We start from the raw sequence: 17,057 nt of genomic DNA on the forward strand, positions 1-17,057 counted from the left end.
TGCATCATATGCTGATCTGTACTTTGTTTAGGCTTTAATTGACTATAACATTCCATCCCCTATACTCTGGCTTTGCACAAGTGGTACTCCACATCCAGAATGCATTTCTATTTCATCTTTGTCTTACAGAACCCCTAGATTTCTTCCAAATTTAGCTCAGGTGTCTCCTTTTCCAGGACCACTGATGATGATAATGATTCTTCTTTTTCCTCCCTTTTTCTTCTCCTCCTCCTTCTTTTTTTCCTTTTAATCCCTTACCTTCCACCTTAGAACCAATACTGTGTATTTGTTCAAAGGCAGAAGAATAAGGGCTAGGCAATGGGGATTAAGTGACTTGTCCAGAGTCACATAGCTAGAAAATGTATGAGACCAGATCTGAACCTGTTTCTAGATCTAGCTCTCAATCTACTGAGCCACCTAATTGTCCTCTGCCTTCTTTTTTGTATGACCATTTTGTTCCTTTTAAAAATTAAATTAATTAATTAAAAATTAATTAAAATTACTTAGAATTTTGTACTTACTTATGTTCATGTGGGTATCTCATCCCCTCTTATGCTCCCTCCAGTAACATGTAAGCTCTTTGAAGACAGGAATTATTTCACTTGTCTTAGTATTTACAATGCCTAACAAAATGCTTTAGAACATAGTAGGAGCAGAATATATGAAAATATTTTGGCATCTGCTTATAAAGATAATAGCTGTCCTGAGGTTTGGGTTATGCCTATGTTGGATGTATCCAAATGGATGTATTTTTTTGACGCTGTCCAAGTCTGTCCCCTCCAGGTATCTTTTGTACTCCCTTACAAGGATCAGTGAGAATTAAACAGGCTCAGAAAAGAACCAAACCATCACTACCTCATTTCACTAGCAGCTATCAACAGTTGAGTGAATGGAAAGGATTTGGGGTTATGGTGGGCCCAGGCCAGCCAGCATTCTAATGAACTCAGCTCTTGGTCTATCCACCACACCCCATAGTGATGATGACTTCACCAACTGGGTCCCATCTTAATGGAAGTATCTTTCAAAGGCCACTTTGTAACTTACCCTGGAAAGACTTTTTTTTCCCCTCTTGGCTAACATTATTTTCCCTTTTGCTCAGATTAACCAGTGTTTCCCTACTACACCCTTGTGGCCAAAAAGAATCCAACCGAGATGAAGCCACAAGGTGGATACATCTCGTACACACATCTCGTAGAGCATTTTTTCCCCTAAGGAAATTTTCTCTGCTTTCAAGGATTCCAACATATTTCAACTGTCTGAGGCAGTTGCTTGGCCAGTACCAAAAGCCAGACTCTTGCTGAGGGTTTCCCCCCAGTTTTCCCCATATTCTATTGTTCCTCCTCAACTTCCCATCTTCTATTTTGCCTTTTAGAAAAGGAATCTCAGACAGATGTCTCCTGCTGTCTTCAGCCTGGGCCACTCTTTTTTTTTTTTCTATGTTAATGGCCAAGGCTGAATGCCCAGTCCTCACCCTCCCTCTTCTCTGAGGCAAGAGAGCCAGTACAGCTGGTTTTTGTGCAAAGACAACGCTTAGTCTGGTGGCAGGAAACAACTGGCCTGTTTTCCTTCATCTTTTTTAAGGTAGGGAAGTAACCACTCCCCAAGCTGGGTCAATGAAAATCAGAACTAACCAATATCTAGGCAGAGATGGGACCATCAGCTTATAACCCAGGCAAACGTTTCTACCTTCTGCCTCTCCCCACTCATATCAGTTTTTAAAAGTCAAGTTCAAGTCTCATAGCAATATGTAGAGCTAGCTACGGCAAAAAAGACATTGATATTTGTTTTCTGTTAGAACCCAACAATTCAAAACATTCACCTGCTTCATTTAGCCTGTGCAACAAAAGTTAAAAAAACAAACAAAAAAGCAAAGAAAAATCAGAACTGAATGCTGCTGATTTGGAGGTTTCCGATTATGTTTCAATGACTTCATGGCTTGGCCCAGCCTCAGATGAGTCTTTTAAAGCCACTCATTTCCTGCGTATTTCCAGTGCTCAGCCAGGAAGAATGTACAGTATGAAAAAAATGTCTACCCTCAATTGCAGACCCCTTGAAAAAGAATCTGGAGGCTTTTTAAATAAAAGAAATAATTATAACCTGCTGGATGTCTTATAGAAGCCATGAAATCTGACCTTTTCCAAAATACCATAGTATTTCCTGTGGCTTCTGTAGGCATAGCCCACATGGTTTTTTAAGTATGTGTCCAACACATAGGTTCTGGGTCTTCTTACCAAAAGTCAAATTTCCAAAGCATAAATAGATGTCCTTGGAAGACAGCATCCAAAAATGGTCTTAAGCTGAAACCCAGCTGGTAAAATGGAGCTGCCAGGGTAAGAATATGAGGTGTGTATAGAATAATTTTTTAGTGAATGGAGGTTTTATTTTCCATCTTGCTGCTTCCATCTTTTAATCCTTGCTTTTAAGAAGGCAGACTTGCCAGGTATGCTCACTCTGATGTCAGTTACCTTAGCCTTCAACTGGAAAACAAATTTGTAAGCCATGAAACCTGTGAAATTTGGGTCAAAGATTTCTCTGTAAAAAACATGGTTAACCATTGGAGAAAACAGGACACACCCCTTAAGAGAAAGAGAGAAAGAACATTCTGAACTTAAGCTACCTCTGATCAATGACCTCAACTTCTGATACGCTGTCCTAAGAGAACAGTGAAACCTTTTGAAAGAGAAGCTGGAGGAGATAAAACCTTATACAGACTTTCCAGATGAGGTAGAGATTCCAATCTGGGGCCCACTGAAGGTACTTCACTTCTTTTCAGAGCTATGGAGATGCAGTGAAAATAAAATTAAAATTTGTAACAATTGATCAGATAATACAGACAATAACTATAATATATACCTGAAAAAAACCTTTATCCTAAAAATCAAAGGCTTATGCCTTAATGTTCTAAAATATGACCTCAACTCTGTTGTATCTGATTTGTTTAAATGTTATTTAGGAACTATTAAAGTTTGTTTCCAGTGATGATGATTCAAATATCATGTAACATTAGAGATAAGGACTGGACTTGTGATTTCACTAGCTTAAACAACTTTCTGGTCAGAAAACTCTATCAATATAGGTCAGCACTTTCTCTTTTGCTTCTGAGTTTAAAGAGATCTCTAGAGTACTGAAATATTAAGTAACTTGCCTAGAATCACACAATCAGTATATATTTGTCAGAGGTGTGTGTTGAACCCAGGTCTTCTAGACTCTGAAGTCAGTGGTATCAAACTCAAATAGTAATTTGATATAGGTGCCACCAATCCATATGTAAGTATCCCTGCAGGCTGTATATTGACTTCATTTTAAAATGCAATATTACATATGCTTTCTTATATTTTTATTTAGTTTCTTAAATATTTTTCCAATACATTTTAATCTAGCACTCAGGTGTATTTTATTTGCACCATGTCATACCACATTCCAAGTCAAATAACTAGTACAAATCTACTCTGCAACCCAAGCGTGTAGAGCTGCCTGTAGGTCAAATTGGAAGCTGGTAAATTTGGTCTTCATTGACTTTCCACCCTCACCATAGATCTGGTCAATATACAGTTTATAGGGATCCTTATACATAGAGTCTAAGAAATAGGTGTTAAGACAATTTCAGGTGAAAGAGATGGGTCAGGCGATTGATGAGTTCTGAGTATCAAACTCTGGAAGTAGCTAGCTATCTAGTTTGGCTGGAGTGTTGAATTCATTAAAGGAGATAATATGAAAAGTAGATAGGAACCAAATTATGGAGAGCTATACATACTAGAATGAAGAGTTTATATCTTATCCCAGAGGCAATGAAGAGCCACCGATGATTTTTGAACAAATGGTGATGGAATTAAAGGAGTCCCTTAGGAAAATTATTTTAGCACTTGAGTAGAAGATCATTTGGGAGAAGAGATTAGAAACAAGTAAATGAATTAGGAGCTATTATTGTAGTCCCATTTGGAGGTGATAAACATCTGAGCTGGGGTGTGGCCTTTCAGTAGGGAGAAAAAAAAAAGCCAAATGGGAATCTTCCTGAGAGTTCTACTCTTGACTAGATTTAAGTTGAAGTGTTGATGATTGACATTGTCTAAATATGATACCTCATTCTAGGTAACCTTAATAATTTATCATCTTTTTGCCATATTGAAACCAAAAAGAAAGTTTAATCATGGGAAGGTTGGGAACCATGACATGTTGGAAAGGAAGAAACTTTTGATGATCTTAAAGGTAAAGTGGTTCTTGGATGAATCTCATGATACTACCTAGATAGAGACCTCATCCTTAAGAGTTAGCTAGAAGGGAAATGACAAACACATTATATCCTGTAAGTAAAAATGTGTGTAAATTGTTTTTAGGGGAAAAAAGTGAACTGGTAAGCTAAGAAGATAATATTATCCTATCTAATTTTTAGACTCTAAAGTTTATGAAAATGCTTCTGTATTTAAGGAAAAAATATATGTTAATTAGCCAATAGGGCACCATAATCTTTGTACAAGGTACCTGGAGAGCCATTTCATTTGAGATTCAGCATGTCTCAAAAAGGAAGGAGTAAACTTAAGTACTCTAGGTACCTAGAGAATATTGAATGGTCTTTAATAGTATAATCAAATAAAAATAATTAGCTGCCATATAATTATATGGGAAATAATAGGTTATAATTTTAGCATAACAGTGAATTATTTTTTAAGAGTGTTAGCCATGCACACACAAATATTTATATGGGGTATAAAAATTTCTTTAGTTCAGACCTCAAGAATTCCAAATTCATGACAATTTAGCAAATAATGATCTTTGCACAATCTTAGTTGTTGTTTAGTCATTTTAGTCATGTCTGACTTCATTACTTTTTCTTGCTATTTTGTTGGCAGAGATAAGGAATAGTTTGTTATTTCCTTCTCCAGCTCATTTTACAGACAAGGAACCTGAGCCAAACAGGGTTAAATGACTTGCCCATGGTTACCCAGCTAGTAAGAGCAGGAGACTGGATTTGAACTCAGCTTTTCCTGACTCCAAACAGGGTACTATATCCACTATGACACCTAGCTGCCCTGGCACAATCCTTAGCCCTGCTCTCTAGATGATCAGTCTTTTGGAATTGGGTTTTAAGAATGGTTCTGGGAAAAGCCTCTCTGAGTATTAAGTATCCAGTGAACACTCCCAAGATCACTCTTGACCTGCTATGATTTCTTGACATTGCATCAAAGAAAAGCAGCCCTCTGATTAACTGGCAACATCTATAAATGGATAGCCTTTTTTAATGAAATTCAAGAAGTACAGATAATATGACAGGAGGCTGAAGAACCAAGAAATAAAATGCAGATGAAAGAAGAGATAAGAGGCAGAGAGAAAGAAAGAGATCAATAGAGGCAGAGGTGGAAGCAGCAATGGTAGTGCCAGCAGCAATGAGAAATGGGGACGAGGTCAAGGAGCACTATAGACTGATAGGAAAGAAGAAAAGGACCAAGGAAAAGGGAAGGAACATAGAAAGTCTCTGCAGACTTGAGAGATTGAGGGAAGCAATTTTCTTGCATCTAACACTGTAGCATAATCTGCTGTTAGAATGTGTAAGTAAACATGTAAGTTGCTCCTCCACATTATGCGTTTGAAGGCATAAGGGATCAATATGATATGGATGTTAGAGGCAGGCATCAAATGGGGGAAGGGGGATTGATACCCTTTCTTTATTAGAAAGAAGAAAATGACCAAAAAGCAAGATGGCCTTAGAAACTTTTCAATAAAAGTTTGAAGCCTATCATTTCAGTTCTATTCCTCTTCCCCACCTGCTACAACCACCTTCACCTAGCTCTTGTAGCTACTTCACAATAACTCATGTGCAAAATAATGACCTTGAGCCATTAGAAAAAGTTTAATTCACATTCATGCCATTCTGTTTAAGAAGCCAGAAGAGCACACAGTATAAAAGAGAAAGATTTCCATTTGTAATTTTGGTGGAGCTGAGAATTTGTCCAGCTTTTTTGGGAAGCAATTTGGAACTATGCCCCGAAAGCTACTTATCTTTGATCCATTGATACTATGACCAGACCTGTACCCCAACAAGATCAGGGAAAGGAAAAAACAGACTCGTATGTATATAAATATGTAGAACAGCGATTTTTGTTATAGACAAGAATTAGAAACAAAAGATGTGCCTATCAATTGGGGAATGACTAACAAATTATGGAATGTACATGTAATTGAATATTATTCTGTCCTAAGTAGATGGCTTCAGAGAAATCTAGGAAGACTTACATGAACTAAACAGATGCAGAGTAAATTGAGCAAAATTGGCACAGAAACAGCAATGCTGTAAATAAAACCAACTTTTAAAGACTTAAGAATTTGATTCAGTACATTGGCCAGTGGTGACTACATAGTGTGAAGGATGAAGTAGGAATGTCCTTCACTTCAATAGTAAACAGTTATGATAAGCATACATCTCCCTGTTTTAAGTTTCCTAACTACTATATAATCAGAGAGTTGTAGACCAAGACTAACTCTATACTTCTTTCAAAAAAAGACTTTATCCACACCTGTAGAAGTAAATGTGTAAATTAAGTGTATATCAGAGTAGGTAGAAAACTGACTTTGGAGCTAAGAATCTTTTTGTTCCAACTCCTGACTCTGATACTTATTGCTGTGTTACCCTAGACAAGCTCCTTAACATTTCAGTGTCCCTAGGTAATGTTCTTAGCCTCAGCTGCAGAGAAGATGCTGACCTGAATCAGTAGAGGGAGTTTTCTTTATCTGAGATTTCTAAATACCAATAAAATTACAGATCTTATTTCTATTTCTCTGCTCATACTCTAAGGCTATGAGTCATGGAATACTAAACTCTGTGAAGAAATAAATTTGAAGATCAATCAAAGAAAACTATAGAGGAGCATGGTGAATATGAATATACACCAATGAATGAAGGGTTTTACAAGAGGAGTAACATAAAGTATATCATCAAAGGAATGCTTGACTGAAACAGAAGGTGGATCAGTCATCAAATGCTGCAAAGGGACGGACAGTCTATATGTTTGACTGGTATCCATGCAACTTCAAGAGATCTGGAGGCAGGTCCCCAACTTAGCAGGCAAATTTACAGGTACATGGACAGAGATTACCCAAGATGAGAAAAAGTTGATCAGCTGTGATCTGTACTATGGAATGCAATGTACTATGTGATGCAATCACAGACTTATAGAAGTACTTCCACTAAAGAAAACAAAACGGTTAAAATAAAGAAGCCTAGGTACATCCAGGGTTAAACTACTATCTTGAGATCTTGACCATTCAAACCCCTCCATTTTTAAGGCTTCCAGATAGCCAAGGGTTGTGTTTTTTTTTTAATTTATTATTATAGCATGTTAAATCCAACTGTGAGAGCGCCATAGTTAACCTCAGAAATAACATTCTTCAGACACTTTAAAAAACACTTAGCAGAATCCAATTACACACAATTAATATGCTAAGATTGATTCGCTGAAACTGGTCCTGCTATTAGCAGAAGCAACTATAAGTTATTAGAACGAATATGTTGCTGGATGTACTTTAATCTAAAGTAGATTGCATTTCTTAACATATTTTCTAACTCAGGCTGGTCTCTCTGACTCTGGTCACTTATAAACAATTAGATTTGAATGGTATTTATTGTATAATAGAGGTGACTGCCACAAGCACCAGAGTAGGCTGAGCTTTCTACAAAACTCTATCAGTGGTTCTGGGCAGATATGAGCAAAGCCACAAATGAAGACCCTGAAGAAATGAAGAAATAAGAGATATCTGAGTCATAGACCAGCTTGAGCTCACTACTGAGTCACAATTTAAATACTGCAATATAGGCAGACCCTTTCTTGTTCTCTTCTCCTTTAGGGATCTAATTCTTAGAAATACACCTCAAGAAGACAAAAAAGTTCTTTGTTTCTAAGACTTTGTCTTTTGTTTTATAATTGATACAGATTTTCCCCCAATACATAAATGTTTTAAGCATCATCTATATTGCATCTTCCACTTGTTAAAATTTAAAATGTTGCAAATAGCCAAGAGCCAGTGCTTTAGTTACCAGGAACCCTGCTTACCCTAAGCACAGCCTTAATCAACTGAAAACCAGGACATACTATGCTATAAATGTCATTAAATGGACTCACTCTCCATCCGTGGTATACATTAGTTACCATTAAAAACATATTACCCAAGTGGTGCTGAAACAAATACCACATTCTAAAGCCCTTATCTAAAAGGCTTTCCGAATACACACAAGTTCCATAGATGAGATACAGGAACATGTAGATATGAAGTAAATGGTACTAATGTAACATTTATCCTTAACAAACAAAGGTGGAGGAATTCATAAACCAGTGCATAGTTTCTTGCCAGGGGAATATTCCCAAATATTTCAAACATTTAATTAGGGTCTGACTTTCAACTGGCAGTATATAAATCCTGAATAAAATAGCAGAGCCTAAAGACAAAAAGCCTTGGACCACATCCAATTTGTTACTAAGACCTATTGATTCTACCTTCATGAGAACTCTCACACAGGCTCCCTCTCCGTCCTCCTTCCAAAAAATCCACCTTCTTTTAGATCTTCATTACCCCATTATTGCAAGAGCTCAGTCTCCCCATTTCTTGTCCCTCTCTCCTTTCTAAATCATTCTTCTCATTGCTGCTGGAGTAATCTTTATAATGTGCATGTCTGACCAGGTCATTTCCCTTCTCAAAAACCTTCAGAAGCTAGTCATTGCTTTCTGAGGGGGAAATAATTCTTCTAAGTCTGACATTCAAAGCCCTCCACAACTGGATTCCATTAGTTTAAGAACCTATAGGCTAGGCAAGAGAAAGACAATGCTGTGCCAATCCTGGAATGTGAAGAAGTAATGTCCAAAGAAGAACATGGTGGATATTGACGAGACACTGAAGGAAGTCTTTCTTTTTCATTTTTTAAATCCTTACCTTTTGTTTTAGAATCAATACTAAATATGACTTCCGAAGCAGATAAACAGAAAGGGCTAGGCAATTGGGGTTGAGTGACTTGCTCAGGTTCACATAGCTAGGGAGTATCTGAGATAGTTTGAACCCAGGACCTCCTGTCTTCAGGTCTGGCTTTCTATCCACTGAGCCACCTAGCTGCCCCTGAGGGAAATGTTTTAAACCTAGTTATCTATGTCCCCTTTATGTTCTTTTCATTCCAGCTAGACTTCAGCCTACTATTCTTTGACCTCGTCATATCCTCTTTTGCTTTTATGACTTAAAGGTTGTTGTAGCCATTTTTCTCTCCCTACCAAGCTTAACTCAGCTCCTGCCTCTTCTATGAAGCTTTCCCTAATCCACAGTCTTCCCTGCCCCTAGCTACAAATGCTCTTCCTCCTTTTTCAAATCTTTTACACAACTCTGTTTGGACGTCTCCTCTGCAGTTAGATTCATAGAATGATGGAGTTGAAAGGACTTTGGAAGTCATTTAGTCCAATTGGTATTTGAACTGGAATCTTCTCCAGCATTCCTAACAAGTGGCTTTTGTCTAAAGGTTTTCTGTGATGGGAGAGCTTGGGAACTCTCTGGGCAGTCTATTCCATTTTAGATGGTTCCAATGGTTAGGAATTTTTTTCCTTATAGGAAGCTGGAATTTGTAGTTGCCACTAGGTGAATCCAAATTCTGTTTTCTTCTTCTTGAGACCAAGAAAACTAAGTCTAATCAATGCCACTTCCATAGGAGAGCCCTTCAAATACCTGAAGAGAGCCGGCATATTTCCCCTTAGACTTCACTTTTCCAAGTTAAACATTCTTCTCTAGTTCCCTGCAAAGCATGTTTTCAAGTCCCTTCACAGTGCCTCTCTCCCCTCCCCATCCCGCTGTGCTAAAGCCGGTCAATGTCCTTTCTAAAAGGTGGTGCCAAGGACTGAACGTAGTGCTTCAAGTATGAACTAACTAGGGCAAAGCCCGATTGGACTATAACCTTCACTGCTCTGGACATCCGAAGACCATGTTTGTTCTCTTGGTTGCCAAGTCATACTGCTGACTCAAACTGAGCTTACCAGCCACTAAAACCCCAAGGTCTTTCCCTCATTAACAGCTTTCTTGCCAAAGCTTATTTATGCATTTGTTTAGTTTTCCTTTTTTAAGGCAAGGGTTAGAATTTTACATTTATTAAATTTCATTTTCTTAGATTCAGCCCACTGTACTAGTCTGTCATGATCTTGTTGGCTCCTGTGTATACCTACAATCGTGCACTCATGTTATAGGAATGTGAAGACATTAGGCAAATAGTACTAACATTTACTTAGTCATTTAAGATTAGACCTGTCCCTCTTGGCGCTCTGCCAACTGCAGAGCTGCATTCCATGTATTCCTTCATAAAAATCATTGAAAAAACCATACAGAACAGAACCTAGGACAGAGCCCTGTGGCCCTCTGAAAGAGACTTTCAGAAACTTACTTTGAAGACACATTAATTACTTCTTTGCTTGTATTACTGTGTCCGACTGAAAAAGCTACCACTCTGGGAATTAAAGGATCTGGGTCTCATATTAACTAGTGACTTTGGACAAACAACTTAATTAAACTTTCCAAGACTTGCATTTTACCACTGGAAAATTGGTTTCATAATAATACTTGGACTCAACAGCTAGCTGACACAGTTGATAGGACCCTGGGTCTGGAGACAAGAAGATCTGAATTCAAATCCAGCCTCAGACACTTACTAGTTCTATGACCCTGAGAAAGTCCCTTAACCACTGCTTGCCTCCGTTTCCTTAGCTATAAAAATGATGATAATTCCAACACCTACCTCCTAGGGCTGCTAGGAGAATCAGATCTGTAAAGTGTTTAGCAAAGTACATGGCCCATATTTAATGGTTAACAAATGCTTTTTTTCTTTCCTTCCTCTCTCCCTTTTCTGCCTTTTCCTTTCCTTCTTTCCTTCATTCCTTCTTTATAAGAATTCCTTCTTTCTGTGGAGAAAATGCTTCAAAAACTAATGAATTTATTCATGTGGCCTTATACTTTGATAGATAATTACCTTTTTATTTTTTTACTTCAAGTAGTTATTAATAAACTTTATGAAATATAATACTTGGAGTATTGGACATTAATTTAAATCTTACAATTATTTTCATCTTTTTGGGTAGTTCAGACAGAAACTATCCTGGGGAAAGCCACTACCTTGCTTATTATTCTTTTGTACTTAATGTTCCACAAACTATTGTACAGGTGGATAAAATAACTGTCTTGTGTAATTGAATTAGAGAATGAGGACATAAGCTCATCTTCTATGGACTCATTGAAAACATCATCAAAATAACTCTAGAATCAGACAGAATGATGGAGACAGAAGACACATTACCTTCTTCTCTGGGATTTTGATTCTCCTGCTAGGTCTCAGTAATTGTCTTTTTTTTTTAACTCTTACCTTCCATCTTAGAATCAATATTTCTATAGGTTCCAAGGCAGAAGAGTGGTAAGGGCTAGGTAACAGAGAGTAAGTGCTTGCCCCATGTCACACTGCTAGGGAGTGAGTGCGTTCAGATTTGAACCCAAGACACCTCCCATATTTGGTCTGGCTTTCAATCTGCTGAGCTGTCTCAAATAGTTTTATAGGTTCTCATTTCACATCACTTGAAGGATATATTTGTTATGGTGATATCTAGTAAGAGTAGCTCTTAATTATATTCAGGAAATTATGGGAATTGGCTCTATCTTTTAATTGAATGGTCCAGAACAGTTTCTCTGTTGAATTACCAAGGATATTCTGAAGTCTGCAGTTGTAGATTTGTTGACTGAAAGTTTATGAAAGATAGTGAGCTTCTGATATATTCCTCTATAGCCACTAGGCTATGTTTTGGCTAGGTTTTTGCTAGAAGCAAAATTTTCACAGCCTACAGTGGTATGTTGCCCTATTTCTACCATTTTTTGGACCAATCTGCATTGATCAATATATCCAGATCAGTGGTTTCTGTTGGTGATGATATGATCCTAAATCACAATCATAAACTACTTGGTTTCTTTAAACAAATCTACATGACTCATTCATTTGTTCTAGGCTTCTTTTCACACATTAATAGCTAAGTTTCCAAGGAGGTTGTTTATGGAGGGGCTTTTGATTCTATTCTTGGATCTTAGCTATTTTGTAGGGTCTATCTAGAGGAGAGTCATTTTTGGTTACTTATATTTAACAAATCCAATGGCATGTTAGTATTTTAAGCCTTCCTTGTTACTCAGTCTGCATATTACAAAAACATTTCCATAAGATTTTAAACTATTTATCATGTATGTTGACAATACCTGTTAGTCCTAATTCTTTTTGATAAGGAAGTATTGACTTTTTTTCTGTAATTGCTTTAGGATGATGGAACTTGTGTATTGTTAAAATTGTATGTATCGGATGCGGTCCCTTTTGAAGTTTTGTAATATATGTTAAGACTAATATTGTCTGGGTATAAATTGCTTTAAACATATTCTTCCTATTGAACATGGATTTCAGGATGCCAGTAAATCTCTCAATATCCCTATTCACAACTTTTTCCTTATTGTTATTCTTATTTATCTTATTATGTATTTGTCTTATTTTACTAGATTTCCATTCCTGGTGGGAGGAGTAGGGACTATGTATTATTTCATCCTTAAATCCCTATAGACTTATAACTGCACACTGGGAAGTATTTGTTAAGTTCAGTTGAATCCTGAGTCAAATGAGATGTTGGAGGCATCAGATACCCAGCACTGCAGCTATATTTATCATGTTTTTACAAGGCCCAAATTCTTCTTTGGTCAGATAACCACAAATAAGATTGAGTTAAGGAGAGAGGGAACTTTGTGGTCTTTGAAGAGGACTTTTCAAACATTACAGTATGAGTTGGAACCATAATCCCTGTAAAAACTTAATAGATACAAAAATAGCATTTAGAGTCTTGTATGTGCTAGATTAATAGGATTGGTGGCATAGGCTGTTTCTCTTTTGGGGGAGAGTCAGTGCTTGCAGTCCTCAAATTTTGTGTGAAGTGGTTATTTCTATAGATGACTCATTAGGGATTCAAACAAGTTATAAAGATCATTCAAAGATCTCTTTTATAAATCAATCGTTGAAAGTCACTTTCCTGGCTAATATAGAGACTCATCTTTTGAGGCTCATGAGGTTTCTTTCCTTTAGCCAATTACAACATAGTCAGCACTATAAAATAAGATGTATTGTTGGGAATTCAAAGTTGAATATTATAGGAAAAGAGCTTTGGCCTGAGAATCAAGAGACATGCTACACATTTCCTTATTTACTCTAGATAAGTCATTTAATCTTTTTGGTCCTCAGTCTGCTCACCTGCCCAGTAAAAGGGATTTTGAAGGTTCTTTTTGCCTGTGGTATCTGTTGAATGGATTCTCTCTAAAGCTCATCCTAATCTAGAAAAGTATGTAGTTGGATAAGTCTCAATTCTAGCATATTTTGAAGGAAATGCTTTTTGATTATTTCCAAGAACACTCACTCAATTCCAATTAACCTCTGAGAAATATTTCTAGGTAGAGTTCCTACGGGCATTATTTGGATAACAAGATAAGCATCCAGCACAGAGCCTTAATATATACCTGTTGAATGAGTGCAACTCCTTTGTAATTAAAAGCATCATAAAATGTCCATAATTAATGCAAAAAATTCTTAAAACTTTTTATTTTCCCAAAGAAAGTCATCTACAATCCCATAATCTTGTTTGCTTAACACTGATGAGTTTTGTTTTGTTTTTAGTAACACTTTTCTTTTAATAAGGTAATATAATGTAGGCATTTGTTTAGCTCAAGGCCAATGTTCACAAGTTCTTAATTAATGTCTTAATTAACTTGTGCTAGTATATGTATTTTTCATTAGTATTTGCTAATAATAGCATTTTTATGGAGCCTACTATGTGCCAGGTTACTATGCTACATGCTTTACAAATATTATCTCACTGACCCATGGAGGTGAGGTGATAATATTTGTTACTATTGATGATTTTCACCCAAGAAATGATAAATGTTAGGGAAGATATCATGGACATACACAACTGGAAAAAGAAACGCGCCAGCCAAATTCTGAGAAAGAGAGATTACAGATGGACAATTATCCAGCACATGGCTTCTACTTACCTTTCTTATTTTATTTTATATTACTCCCCTACAATCATTTTTGTTCCAAACAAACTGGTTTACTAAGATCTTATCTTTCCATTATAGTTCATCTCCCAGGGTGCCTTTGTACTTATGGCCCCCTACATTTGTAATTCATTCTCTTTTCATATCTACCTCATAGAATACCAGCCTTCCTTCAAAGCATAACTCAGGGGCCACCTTCCACTTAAAGACTTCAAATAGGATCATAGTGTAACAATCAGACTTCAATTTAACATACATTATTAAGTACTTACTGTATGCCAAACACTGTGCAAAATTTCGGCACATATATATGTATATATATACACACACACATATTTTTTAAACCCTTACCTTCTGTCTTAGGATCTATACTAAGTATTGGCTCTAAGGCAAAGGAGGAGTAAGGGCTAAATAATTAGGTTTAGGTGACTTGCTCAGGGTCACTCAGTTATGAAGTGTCTGAACTCAGATCCTCCTAACTCCAAGCCTGTTGGGTGCTCTATCCACTATGCTACTTAGCTGTCCTTGACCCATGAAATTGAACAAGATGGGTCTTTAGTTAACTGGGTGGATCTTCTATGAAGGGTATATGATGCAGCAAAGATCAGAAACTCACAGGGTGATGCAATCACAACAGGTCATCATTCTCTCTAGTGAAGACGTATCTAGCCAATGAAATCATGGATCCACACTTGATTTTAGGTGAATTGTCCAGATAATTAAGATAATCAAAGTACTCTTGCGTTAGTGAACTAGATCTTGAGGGCTAAAGTAGGTTTGGACTAAAATTATCTAGCTAGGTACCTCAATTTTCTTCTTCATGTTGAAAAAGAGATTTACCAAGTCTTGGACAGCTAGGTGGGGCAGTGGATAGAATGCCAGGCTCATCTCCCTGACTTCAAATCCAGCCTCAGACACTCACTAGCTGTGTGACTCTGGACAAGTCACTTGATTCTGTTTTCTCATCTGTAAAATGAACTGGAGAAGGAAATGGTAAATCGCTTCAATATCTTTGCCAAGAAAATCCCAAATGGGATCATTAAGAATTGGACATGGGGGCAGCTGGGTGGCTCAGTGGATTGAGAGTCAGGTCTAGAGATGGGAGGTCTAGGTTTAAATCTGACCTCAGACACTTCCCAGCTGTGTGATCCTGGGCAAGTCACTTAATCCCCATTGCCTAGCCCTTACTACTTTTCTGCCTTGGAACCAATATAAGTATTGATTCCAAGACAGAAGGTAAGGGTTTAAAAAAAAGAATTGGACATGACTGGAAAATGACTGAACAATAACAATATCATGTCCTTCCTAAATTTTAGAATATACTATGGCTTTCATGACTTCATAAATTCCAACTATTAATCAATTATTTGGCCATAACTTAGAAAAAGGGTATGTCCATTTCTGGTTATTTTTACATTTAGTGCAATTATATCAACATAGTACAGTTGAGAGAGTGCTAGGTTGGGAGTCAGAAGACCATAGAGCAAATTCTTCAGGTACTATGAGCCAGTTTTCTTGTTGGTAAAATGGGGATAATAATATTTTCATTACCTCTTCACGATGGATAGAGCATCAGGCCTACAGTCAGAAAGATCCAAGTTTAAATTTAGCCTTAGATACTTACTAGGTATGCAACTCTGGGAAAGTAGTTTCATCTCTTTCAGCCTCAGTTTACTCCTTTTCTGTAAAATGAGTATTATACATGACTGTTGAAAATTTCTGCAAAATGGGTATTATACATGCCAGGAGATCATATGGTCTAGTCCCATGGCTTTAGACAGGAAGGAAGACTTATTATCAGCCAGTTTTCCTGATGAAGCAGCAAGGTTGAGAGAGGTAAAGTCCACAGAGCTAAGTTAATGGCAGAGGAGGATTTCTGATCTCCTGGTTCCTTCTTTAAGGAAAGGAGGTGCCTCTTCCACTGAGCTGTGATGCCTTCCTAAACAAGGTATTTTCATTTTGATATGGGGACTTTGTTTGTGGAAGGAATTTCAAAGCCTGCAGTGATCAAAGTGGGAAAAGGGATGATAGGATTTAACATAGTGCAGAAGCCGTGGTTTTCAAAGATGAGCTGAGCACATGAAAGGCTGAAGTCAGATGAGCCAGAGAACCTGCCTACCTTCCCAGATCCTCCAGCAAAATCTTCCTCTTCTCTACCCCCACCTGTTTTTTATATTGTTCTGCTACTTCACTGCCCATACTATACTTTTATGACTTATGTAGAATGAAATTTAGGAGCTGACACTTTGCTATGGGGAGAAAAAAAAACTGTAGATGTGATTTCTTCTGGTAATAAAAGCTGTTGTTTAGTTGTTTCATTTATGTCTGACTCTTCATGACCCCATTTGGGGTTTTCTTGGCAAAGATACTGGAGTGGTTTGCCATTTCCTTCTCCAGCTCCTTTGATAGATGAGGAAAGTTAGGCAAAGAGAGTTAAGTGACTTTCTCAGGGTCAAACAGTGAGTGTCAAAGGACAGATTTGAATTCAGGTCTCCCTGACTCCAGGCTGGGACCTCTAGCCACTGTTCCACATGACTGAAAAAGGAGATCTTCCTAACTTGCAAAAAAAAAAATCAGCTAAAATCTCAAGGCACTAATAAAAAACAGTTTGATACAATATAGAGGGCAATGATCTTTGGAGTCAGAATGACCTGGGTTCAAATTCTGACTCAAATACCAAATGTGTAAGCTTGGGGAAATCCCTTAAAATCATGTGACTTACTTGTTTCCTCTGTAAAAGGAAGGGTTTGGATTCAAGGGTCCTTTTCTGCTTTAAATTGAAGACTCTCTGAACTTAGTGTTTCTGTCCACTAGCTCCCCCTCCTTTCCTTCCAGGGAAGGCAAATCAGAACTCTCCCCAAGTCTTTGTGTTTCCTTTTACTTATGGATGATGCATCCTGACAAATACCCACATAAAATGCAAAGACGTGTGAAAGGAAGAGTGTGGAGAGGATTGTTTTCCATCTCCCAATAATAGCGTTTCA

General features: G+C 37.4%; 1 protein-coding gene across 4 annotated transcripts in view; it reads right to left on the reverse strand.

Moving 5' to 3' along the window:
- The window catches only part of RORA (RAR related orphan receptor A), an 898,340-nt gene that overhangs the window by 302,169 nt on the left and 579,114 nt on the right, over positions 1–17,057 (reverse strand). The window lies entirely within an intron of this gene.

The sequence above is a fragment of the Monodelphis domestica genome, chromosome 1, assembly GCF_027887165.1.
Source record: "Monodelphis domestica isolate mMonDom1 chromosome 1, mMonDom1.pri, whole genome shotgun sequence".
Classification (NCBI taxonomy): Eukaryota; Metazoa; Chordata; class Mammalia; order Didelphimorphia; family Didelphidae; genus Monodelphis; species Monodelphis domestica.